Genomic DNA, 12,181 nt, shown 5'->3' on the forward strand with positions numbered 1-12,181 from the left:
AAGCAAACATACATACAAGCAAACATACGTATATGCATACATACATGCAAACATACATACAAGCAAACATACATACAAGCAAACATACAAGCAAACATACATATATGCAAACATACATACATGCAAACATACATACATGAAAACATATACATACATACATACATACAAACAAGCAAACATACATACCTACAAGCAAACATACATACAAGCAAACATACAAGCAAACATACATACAAGCAAGCATACATACATACATACAAGCAAAAATACATGCACATATACACATACATGCACATATACACATACAAACATGACAACATACATACAAGAAAACATATACATACATACATACATACATACATACATACCAACATACATACAAAAATAAACTCACCTAAGACGTTCCCACGAAGAGCTGAACGGTCCCGTCACTTTTCTTCTCCCATTCACAATAACAGAGCGGTGGGCGCAGATGAAGTAATCACGTGGGCCTGATATGATTACGTCATCTGCGCCACAACGCATTGTTACTACCGTATGAATGCGAGCGGCGCCAAGAAGAAGGAAGATGGCAAGTGACGGGACCGTTCAGAGCGCCGTTAGAACGTCTTAGGTGATTATTATTTTATTTTATATATTTTTAGTTGTTCGCCGGGTGCTGATGCAGCACCGATGCGGCGGGTACAAAAATGTAGTGACAGGGTGGGGGAGGGAAAAGTGGCTTGCCGAAACGGGGTGAGTGTAGTGTAGTGTAGTGTAGTGCAGTGTAATGTAGTGTAGTTGACATTCACGGTAAGTTCGTCTCAATCGGGCTTACCATGCCCGCTTGAGACGAACATTCTCCCGATGTTGCTAGAACTACAGTATCTAGCAACATCGGGAGCGCGCACACTGCAGAGCAGAGCGGCTTGATTGACATCGAGCCGCTCACGCCCCTTTTTAGAAAAGATAACCAGCACTTGCTGAGTTATCAAGTGTAAAAAAAAGGCACTTAGGAAATGAATTTTAATTTTTTTTTAACACCAAATGTTTTAAAATTCATTTCCTGCTTAGAATGTGTAAAAAAAAAAATTTGAGTCAACTTGGGACAACCCCTTTAAATTGGTAGATCAATTCGTTTTCTTCCTGACAAAGCTTTTGGGGGAAATATATCAAAAGGTTTACGCCAGCTTTCTAGAAATCGGCAAGTTGACGCACGTCATAGTTGTGCCATAATTTGTGACTTTTTCATTTTCTTGGCAATTTCTAAAAGTGGCGACTAAAGGGGGCGGGCCTTAGCCAAAGCGGTCGAAGGCCTCTATTGGAACTTCAAACTTATAATAATTGATGCCAGAAAACTGGCGTAAATTACAGCAGAAATCTACACCAGCTTCTAGCTGGCATAGATTTAGTTTTTTTGGGGCAGAGAAAGGTAGAGGCCGATGCCGAGCTGAGAAAAGGTGAGTATGTATTCTTTTTATTTAATGTGATGGGGGGTGTATTACTTTTGTGGCGCACAATAAGCTGAAAGATGCGACTCATTGATTAAGAGGTGTTTGCCTCTTAATAATTGTGTCATATCTTACCCCAGCGAATTGGTTATTAAGACTGGTGTATGAAACGCCAATCTTAATAAATCTACCCCTTTGTCTTAACAAAACACATCAAAGGATTTCAATGCCTTTTTATGTAATACGATTAACACTGCCAACTGTGGCCATCAAAACGCCTTTTGTTAGGCACAAATCCTCTGCTACATAATAAACTAATTACTATTTGGCATGAAATAATATTCGAGCAAAAGCAAAACATCTAATAGTTGGCGACAGAAACTATACTTGTACTTCATATTCCCTGTGTTTACTGAGCTATCAGTGACGCCTGACCAGTAATATAAAAGCAAACATGGAGGTAAGCTATATAACTCAGCTGGCAGGCCTCTTTTAAGGAAACCCTTTCTTTACCCAAGAATTGCAAGGTAAGCAGGAAACCTTTGCTGCACAAGCCATCAATAAATTACAACACCACAGTTTGTCAACAGAGATATGAAGACATTTGGCAGAAGAAAATTGACAAGCTGGTTTGTTGTTATATTCAGTTCATTCTAAATGTCATGCTGAATTGCTGTGAAAATAATACAGAATAATGAAATGCCAATCATAGACCACAGTATCTTTGACAAAAAGTAGATGTTTGTGGATTTTGAGTAGCTGATGACATGAGGTCTCGGCTACCTCTCCACAGTGACATCTGGTTACATGACAGTCGCAGTAAAGTTGGAATTCTTGCAATTGTTGCGCAATTTCTCTTTATAAGGGAAATATTGAGATTGTTGTCCCACCACTGTCGATTGACCAAAAGTCGCTGACACCATAACACTACAAAGCTCATTATGGGTGCCTGCTAAGGAAGGGGAATTTTGGGGGAAAAAAAAACAATAGATTCTAACATAAAGTCAAATCTAGCAATTTATTTTACTTAAAGATGCTCTGTCACCAGTTTATAACTACCCTATCTCCTACCTAATCTAATAGGCGCTTTAATGTAGATAACAACAGTTTAAAAAAAACGAAAAAAATGTTTACTTTTGACCAAGTTATGATAATTTTTTTGTTTTATGCTAATTTGTTCTAAATGCCCAACTGGGCGTTATTTTTTTACTTTTCACCAAGTGGGCATGAATGAAGAGAAGTGTCATAGATGATTGGTCAGCGTCATACGCTTTTCTTTACAACGCCCACTTGGTGAAAAGTAAAAACGCCCAGTTAGCTATTTTTAACAATCTAGCATAAAACAAAAAATGATCATAACTTGGTCAAAAATAAACGTTTTAAAAAAACAAACAAAAAAAACCTGTTGTTATCTATATTAAAGCGCCAATTAGATTAGGTAGGAGACAGGGCAGATATAAACTGGTGATAGAGCCTCTTTAACATTCGTCCGAGGTCTAACAACCTCTGTGAAAATGAGATTCCATAAAACCTATCTTGTGGTGTTTGGGAGGCATTATGGTATAAAATAAAGGTAGAAAAACTGGTTTTGCAGCACTTTTACAACTACTTGACGTGGTAATATGCGAAGATTTATGCTTCGACAGAAGGTTGTTGACGTTTAGTGTAAATTGTTTAGTTATATGTTTTTTTGTTCTTATTGTATAATGATTTATAACACTATCCATGGCGAATATCGGTATTGTTAAGCGTGTAACCTTTCTCCCTTTGGTGTCTAACTAATGTACCTTGAGGCCCCATGCACATGACCGTATTTTTTATCCGTGATTATAGATCTGTAATTACAGATAATCTGCGGACCTATTCATATCTATAGGTCACGGATAACTTTCCGTATATTTGCGGATGTGTGTCCGGGCCATAGAAATGATCAGCAAAATCTAGAACATGTCCTATTCCTGTTCCATGCATGTGCATTTGTAGCGGTCCGTTATTGCGGACGGCAGGGGATTTCCTAAGAAAATGGTGCCTTAGCGATCATGTGACCTTTTCAAGGGGTTGGGACATGTTGATGACAATTTGTAGTCTCCTTTTTTTTGTGTGTCTGTAAATACAGATGCATTACGTTCCGTATTTGCGGACAGCGTGCCAGATATGCGGATGACTTGCGGACGACTACTGATCCGTATTTGTGGACAATAAAAAACACTACGGTTGCGTGCATGAGGTAATGTGATAAAGCATTTCACATATAAACATATTGTCCTATAACACATTGTATGCATACAACTGTCAATATGATGGGAAAATGTCCCTTCCAGTAAGGCAGCCTTGAGCTGTCAGCCAAAAGATGTGGGTTCTGGTAAGGGATATGGTGTTTAGCAGTATGTGTGGGACTGAGTATCTGGTCATAGAGCAAGGGAGTGTTCTATTTTACACATTAAAGGTATGAGTCGGGTGTCTATATGTTAGCAGGTATGTGTCTCTCAATTTAACTTTAGGTATTCCCTATGACAGGTCCACTTTCTCATTCATTATCTATTGTGATAGTAATGGTAGGTGGTTTCAAAGGATCTTGTAATCCCATTAGTAATATGTAAAACAACTACGTAAATTTAGAAACAAAGTTATTATATATTTTGGGTGCATTTACTTATTAAGAGAATTTACCCTGCATTACAATTACAGTCTTTTGTATCTATTTAAGTTATATCTAGTGTGTGAGATTAATCCCCATCACTCTTGAGTTCCTTTTCTCCATTTATTACTCTGACAAGTGTAAGGACAAGTCTAGTTTCAACAAGAATTTACCAGAACATACAAGTTTTCATTTGCTGTACAATATTTTCTGATGATGTACTAAACCCCGTATGGGTTTCAGTTACTAAATATTTAAATACATCAGGTACATGCCAAAAAATAAAAGAACAATAAGTAAATAAACGAGACTTACAATATAAAATATAGTTAAATAAGAAATAGATAAATTACATTACACTTCACTTTGCGATATATACTAAAATTATATAACCTGTGTTTTTCGAATAAGATGCAGATAGGCATTTCCTTTAACAATGCAGATTTCTTTGTATAAACTAAGAACTGGGAGCATGTACAGTACTAATATAGTGTCAACAAACATAAAAGAGGATGTAGTGTTCTCAGCGGTTTCAACAGATTGAGTCAGTATTCATAGCGGTCATAAAGCTTATCATTTATCAACAAAATGCAGTGTTACTGATAGCACCCAGCCCTTCCCCTTCACATGGGAAGTGTAAGGTTAGTGATATGACAAATACCCTTTGTAACAGTAAACACCTTGCTTAAATATGAACAGTGTATTTACCAGGGTGCATGTGCAACTGTAAATCTCCTCTGCATGCGATTATTCCGGCTCATGAGAAGTTTGCGGAGAAGAAGCGGTGAGTTACGTGGTGAGTTACGTGGAGAACTGAGAGGAGAACTCCGAGGAGAACTTGTGGGAGAGCCAAGCGGAGATATGTGAATGGCATTTCTCTGAGGAGAAGCACTTCTTGGTGACACCTGCATTTTGCTTCCTTGGACAGATGAGATAGGAGAAGTGCCGGTTTTAAAGTCCAGTAGTTACAGTAAATGCTGGGTTACTTTGAGAAGAAGGTGATCTCACAAGGATTGCAATGAAATATTTGCGGGCCGGCAGCCTTTTCTGTAGTCTCTGCATGCATTCATCAGTGGTTATATCCTAAGCCGGTTTCTATTCAAGATTAAACAAGCATTAATAAGAGGTTGTGTGCATCTCTCATGAAGAGCACTTTCTTTCTATAGATCCCCACTAGCGCCAGTGATCAATCTCAAGTTTCTTTTCTTCTACTCAGGTCAGAATTTACAGGTCCTTAACGCAGACTTCAACAATTATATTTTGCTTATCACAGGAACGAAAGAAAGCACTGGATATGAAAACAGAAGTCAAAACTCAAAAACTTCATAAAGTTTTCAGCAGGAAGAGTCGTCTGTAAGCCTCTTGACACACAGCTAGAGTGTCAGCTCTTCAGTGGAAAAGTCAAAGTACATGGTGTCCAGAGTTAATGCATTCTTCCTATCCAGCACGGAGACAGCTATAAGTATAGAGAACGGATCCTGTTGCAGTTTGTTTATCCACGCTGTCTCCAGCAGTCTCAGCCAACCCTACGTCAGTCACTAGCTCTCTTCCTTCCTCATAAACCCTGGCTGAGACTGGTAGGAAGCTCACAGAGGTTGTCAAACCTTGTAGGAAGTTAACAGGAAATAACTATGTATAATATCTGTCTAATATCATAAAGTGCGCCAGGATGTATTTAAGTCCACCATGTATTTCTATTAACATATATTGCTACTTTAACACAAAGTATGTAAATACTTATATCTAATATATAGGTCTCACAGTCAGGTTTAACACGTAACTGTTATGAAATGACTTGCTATTGTTTAGTAATGCAAAAACAAGTTCTCTTCACGGTTTCATCATAATTTGGCAGTAGTCTATTAGTGATAATCAAGTTTACGTAATCCTAAATATTTATAGAATAATAAAGCAAAAATAAATATTAATTACAAGTCGGGGGATCTTTCTGTTTACTATAACAAAATATGGCCAGATTTACTCACGTAGTTTTTGATGCAGTTTTTTAAACCAAACAAAGGAATGGAAATGAAATGAAAGAAAGTGATAAAGAAAAGACTAGGTCTCCTTTCTTTTGTATTTACTTCTGTTTGGCTCAAAAAAACTGCATGAAAAACTGCAATAGCTTTAAGGTAGATTGCTTACTATATTATTTCCCTCCTTGTACCATCCACTCTTGGTTAGGGCTTCAAAAACTGCACCATAATTGCACTGTGGAAATAAGGCTGGGTTCACACGACCTATTTTCAGACGTAAACGAGGCGTTTTATGCCTCGTTTTACGTCTGAAAATAGGGCTACAATACGTCGGCAAACATCTGCCCATTCATTTGAATGGGTTTGCCGACGTACTGTGCAGACAACCTGTAATTTACGCGCCGTCGTTTGACAGCTGTCAAACGACGACGCGTAAAAATACAGCCTCGTCAAAAGAAGTGCAGGACACTTCTTTCAGACGTAATTTGAGCCGTTCTTCATTGAACTCAATGAAGCACAGCTCAAAATTTACGGCTGTCAGAGAAGCCTCGCAAAATGCGAGGAGGAGCAATAACGTCTGAAACGAGGCAGCTGTTTTCTCCTGAAAACAGTCTGTCTTTTCAGACGTAAAAGCCTGCTACCGTGTGCACATACCCTATGGCTTTATACAAGAGAAAGAACATTGAATAGTTTTCTTGAATAACTTATAACACAACTAATTTTTCATAAGCAGGATGACTTATATTGTATATTGATAATAAGAATATAATAATAATTTATTGGATATGATACCATCTAGGGGCAGGGCTTGGACGCTGTACTGGCTGGACGTGCCTCCAGTGAGCTCCGCTGTGAGAGCTCCTTCATCCCTAAGAATCCTCCTCAACAGCGAGGGCTTCCTTTATGCCTGGATTGGGTCTCTTATCCTCCTCAGGCCCTCAGTGAGCTTTTTGTCCGCAATCGACACTTGCTGCCCACAGCGCGGCCGTGACTGCAGCTCAAATTAGTAGTGCTCTGGGCGCATCCTAAGGCTTCTGCATCCGGTGATTCGGCCTTCTACACACCACTCATACCGCGGCCTGCATATACAACTCCTGCCCATCAGAGAGCTAAGGCTGAAACTTTGATTTTTGGCATGCCATTAAGAAGGCGACCTGATCTAAGGGACATGCCACCTGGGTCCCTGGCACATTTAACCTAGTGTCGGAGATGCCAGATTTCAGTTTACTAGTCAGTTGCCAGGTGAACCTCTGCAGACCACCCACTGGAAGCTTCACTACCAAAAGTGTTCACAGCTTCAGTCAGCAACCCCAGTAACTGTCTACAGTAGAGACACACTAAGTAAGGGGCATTGCTCCAATTTTTAGACATGCTGTCTAACCCTTGGGTAGTGGTATGCCTACGTCCTACAAACCCCTGGATAGCATATTTCAATTTTTTTACAAGGACTTCCATTAGCCAGTATGTCCCCACACTGTGGGATCCAACCCTTTCTTTCACTGCAGAACGTTTACACCTGGGAGAGAACTCAAGGGGACACCGTCCCATTTTTTCTCTCTGAGTGTGCCTATATAAGGATCCTGCTATAGTGCCTCTCAACAGGTTCTCTATCAGAACTGTCTTTGGACATCGGAGACAAAGCCTCAATTTACCAGGGGACCTTTCTTGCTACCTGCACCCTTTGTCTTAGGGGATATCTGAAGGTCCCGCATGTTTGACTAAATCCAATCTCTGCAACCTAGCTCCACAGACCGGTTCTTTCAACTATTCATAAGACGGTGAAAATAGGCCCAACAAAAGGCGGAGACCCCTCCCCACTCCAAAACATGGAAAGCCACTATCTGAACTAGACAAGTTTCTTAAAAAACACTCACCAGCCTGTGTTACAGTCCAAACTTAGCTTGGCTCTGGTGCTCCCCGAGGTTTGCCCTCACCTAGAAATGATAACATAGCATGTTGGACAAAGATGAGACGCCAGGTCCCTCGACCTCGATTAACATTTCACCTAAGAGTTTGCAACAAATAATAGAGAAAACTCTACAACCAGTGATGCATGAATTGGAAGACATCAAACAAGATGTTCAACATTTAGGTCCCCAGTTTGAGAGCATGGAGGAAACACAATCCACTATCCTGTCCCATGGAGAAGCGACTGCCTCCGGTCCTGTCAACCCCACCTCAATTTCCTCCACACCTATCTGGAACACAAGGATAACAGGGGACAGCGCAACAACCTTCGTATCAGAGGGGTTTCTGAGAATTTCCCGCTGACTGACACCATAAATATCACACAAAGGATCCTAGATTTTGTTTTCTCCCCAGAAGCTTCGGAAGAACTTCATATTTAAAAAAAAGCACACTGAGAACTTAAAGAGGCTCTGTCACCAGATTTTGCAACCCCTATCTGCTATTGCAGCAGATAGGCGCTGCAATGTAGATTACAGTAACGTTTTTATTTTTAAAAAACGAGCATTTTTGGCCAAGTTATGACCATTTTTGTAGTTATGCAAATGAGGCTTGCAAAAATCCAAGTGGGTGTGTTTAAAAGTAAAAGTCCAAGTGGGCGTGTATTAGGTGCGTACATCGGGGCGTTTTTAATACTTTTACTAGCTGGGCGCTGTGAAGAGAAGTAACATCCTCTTCTCTTCAGAACGCCCAGCTTCTGACAGTGCAGATCTGTGACGTCACTCACAGGTCCTGCATCGTGACGGCCACATCGGCACCAGAGGCTACAGTTGATTCTGCAGCAGCATCAGCGTTTGCAGGTAAGATCGACTTACCTGCAAACGCTGATGCTGCTGCAGAATCAACTGTAGCCTCTGGTGCCGATGTGGCCGTCACGATGCAGGATCTGTGAGTGACGTCACAGATCTGCACTGTCAGAAGCTGGGCGTTCTGAAGAGAAGAGGATGTTACTTCTCTTCACAGCGCCCAGCTAGTAAAAGTATTAAAAACGCCCCGATGTACGCACCTAATACACGCCCACTTGGACTTTTACTTTTAAACACACCCACTTGGACTTTTGCAAGCCTCATTTGCATAATTACAAAAATGGTCATAACTTGGCCAAAAATGCTCGTTTTTTAAAAATAAAAACGTTACTGTAATCTACATTGCAGCGCCTATCTGCTGCAATAGCAGATAGGGGTTGCAAAATCTGGTGACAGAGCCTCTTTAAGCCTAAAGATGGTGATCCACCTAGAGACATTCAATATTAAAGAGATTGTATTATGTAAAGCGAGAGCTATGCCATATCTGCTTTTTGAAGATGCCAGGATTTCCTCCAATTAGGATATCTCTCCAGTTACGCTGGATAAACGTAGATCACTGAAATACATTACGGACAAACTGATAGAAATGGAAATGCTCTACAAATGACTTCCCATTCAGTTTGGCCTTCCAGTTCCAGGGGAAACAATTCACGATGAGGCAAACATCTGACAACCAAAGTGCATGTGCTCTTCTGGACATTGACCCCTTGCCTATCCTGTTGTGGCTCCTGGTCTGTGATGAGGACTCCCTCCCTACCCTGCTCAAAGTTGAGGTATGGCAAACACCAAAGCACTGCTCCATTTGGAAATTTCTATCCATCAACCCAGAGTGACTGTTTTATGTCTGTTTTTGGTCTCTAAACCCCTAAGTAGGTAATACCTCTCTATAAATTGGTCAAATGCAAGGATTATGCTTTTTTTTCTAATTTTTCTCTTTCCCCACCCCTTCTCACATAACTCCCCCGCTCCAACTCCTCACATATATTGCTGTTCGACCACTGGGGTTCCACTTCGTGATCTCTATGATCTGGCCTATACAGGCTTTGTTACAACGCATGTTTTAGATTGCCTACATTCTTCATCCTAGAACCGAGATGGGAGCTATATGCTTGTAGACCCCATTCTTATATATTTAAATTTTAATTCATATCCTAGAGTATACCTGCTTAGTCTAGTGTACACTGGACCGCACATCTTACTTATTCAGTGCACGACTAGATGGTTTGATTTTGTACAGTCGTTTTTTTTGTTCTGTTTTTAAACTATATTTACTTGTTTTGTATATCCAAGGTCTCATTTCCAGGTCACGTCACTGATCGCTAAAGATTTGAACTCACTTGCCAAGGGCTCTAAAATGCTTCCCTTATTAAAAAAAAGTGCTGTTGCAATCATCCTCCTACAGGAGACTCACTAGCTAAAAGGTAAAGTTCCTAACTTAGCAAATTCCCCCTTCCCCAATTAGTATAATTTATGCAATGACACGGCGAAAAAAATGGTATTGCCTTCGGCGCATCCACGCTCTTTGAAACTATCTCTACGTTGGCGGGCGATTCTGGCAGATTCCTTTTCCTCAAGGGGAAAATGAATAATACTATCAACCCATACTAGAACCCTTCTTTAAAGAGGCTCTGTCACCACATTATAAGTGCCCCATCTCCTACATAAGGAGATGGTCGCTGTATTGTAGGTGACAGCAGTGCTTTTTATTTAGAAAAACTATCTATTTTTAGCTTTATGCTAATTACTTTTTTATTGCCCAACTGGGCGTGTTTTTACTTTAGACCAAGTGGGCATTGTACAGAGGAGTGTATGACGCTGACCAGTCAGCGTCATACACTTCTCTCCATTCATTTAGTCAGCGCATAGGGTTCCTGCTAGATCAGTATGTGCTGTCTTATACTGACACATTAACATTACTAAAGTGTTTAGACAGTGAATAGACCTTCCTTCCAGCCGGGACGGGATGTCTATTCACAATCCCGAAACTTCATTAACATTTCTGTGGTACTTACAGCAGTGCAAGTGTAATCTCGTGAGAACACGCTGTAAATGACAGTTTACAGCGAGATTACGCTTTGATCTGCTGTAAATCCCACACAAACGATAACGAAGTGTCGGGATTGTGAATAGACCTCCCGTCCTGGCTGGAAGGAATGTTCATTCACTGTCTAAACCCTTCAGTAACGTTAATGTGTCAGTATAACACAGCACATAGTGTACAACGCCGTGTCACTATGCGCGGAGTAAATTAATGGAGAGAAGTGTATGACGCTGATTGGTCAGCGCCATACTCTGCTCTCCACAACGCCCACTTGGTCTAAAGTAAAAACACACCCAGTTGGGCATTAAGAAAGTAATTAGCATAAAGCTAAAATCGCTAATAACGTGGTAAAAATAGATCATTTTTCTAAATAAAAAGCACTGCTGTCACCTACATTACAGCGCCCATCTCCTTATGTAGGAGATAGGGCACTTATAATGTGGTGACAGAGCCTCCTTAACTACTCCACAGGCACACACATTTGCCTCTCTCTGCAGAGTATCGAAATCTCTTTATAAATACAACCTGATAGATGTCTGGAGATCCTTCTTCCCCTCTACCAGGGACTATTCCTTCTACTCACCCCCTCTCGCCTCTACTGGGGGCTTACTGTCAGAAACCTCTGATAAAGCTAGCTAATTTTGCAAAGTGTACAAATCTCTATATGACCTACAATCGGTTGAGCCTAATAACGCCCTTATCGATAGGAAAGCGCAGATTAATTCCTTCTTTTAGACTCTCCACTTTCCCACTTTAACAAATGAGCAAAGAGGTCACATTGTGGCCGCCTTTACTTTTCAAGACCTAGCAAATGCGCTCTTATGTCTTTTAATAGGTGCCTGGGTCCGGTATGGACTTCCAGCGGCGTATTATAAGTCTTTTCAACACATCTTGCTCCCGTGACTCGCTAACGTCTGTAACTCTTTGTCTGAACAACAAAATTTCCCTCCGCAAACTTTGGAAGCTTATATTTTAAGAGAAGAGGGACCCAACCCAGTGCGGCATCTATCGTTCGATTTACTTACTAAACGTTGACAATATGCTATTTGCTAAATTGTTTGGAAACAGAATAAAAAAGGTACTTCCACTCTCGGTCAATCAGGAAAAGGTGGGTTTTGTGATGGGCAAAGAAGGGAAGCATAACATCATACATATACTACATCTATTTCAGTACACCAGATCAAAAAATATCTCGCTAACTTTATCTGCAGATGCCGAGAAAGCCTTCAACCGGGTGGACTGGACCTTTATGTCACTCACTCTGGACTGATTGGGTTTCCCTGAGTGAGTTTGCCCATAAGATTCTCTTGCTTTACTTCTCCTCA

The 12,181-nt window shown here is 40.6% G+C and overlaps 1 long non-coding RNA gene across 1 annotated transcript in view; it reads left to right on the forward strand.

Moving 5' to 3' along the window:
* Positions 1–5,951, forward strand: part of LOC142760150 (uncharacterized) — a 352,257-nt gene extending 346,306 nt beyond the window's left edge. Inside the window, exon 6 of the long non-coding RNA XR_012883252.1 lies at positions 5,285–5,951. This is a non-coding gene — a long non-coding RNA (uncharacterized LOC142760150). The remainder of the gene's footprint in view (positions 1–5,284) is intronic.
* Positions 5,952–12,181: the final 6,230 nt, after the last annotated feature.

This window comes from Rhinoderma darwinii, chromosome 1 (assembly GCF_050947455.1).
Source record: "Rhinoderma darwinii isolate aRhiDar2 chromosome 1, aRhiDar2.hap1, whole genome shotgun sequence".
NCBI classification, from domain to species: domain Eukaryota; kingdom Metazoa; phylum Chordata; class Amphibia; order Anura; family Rhinodermatidae; genus Rhinoderma; species Rhinoderma darwinii.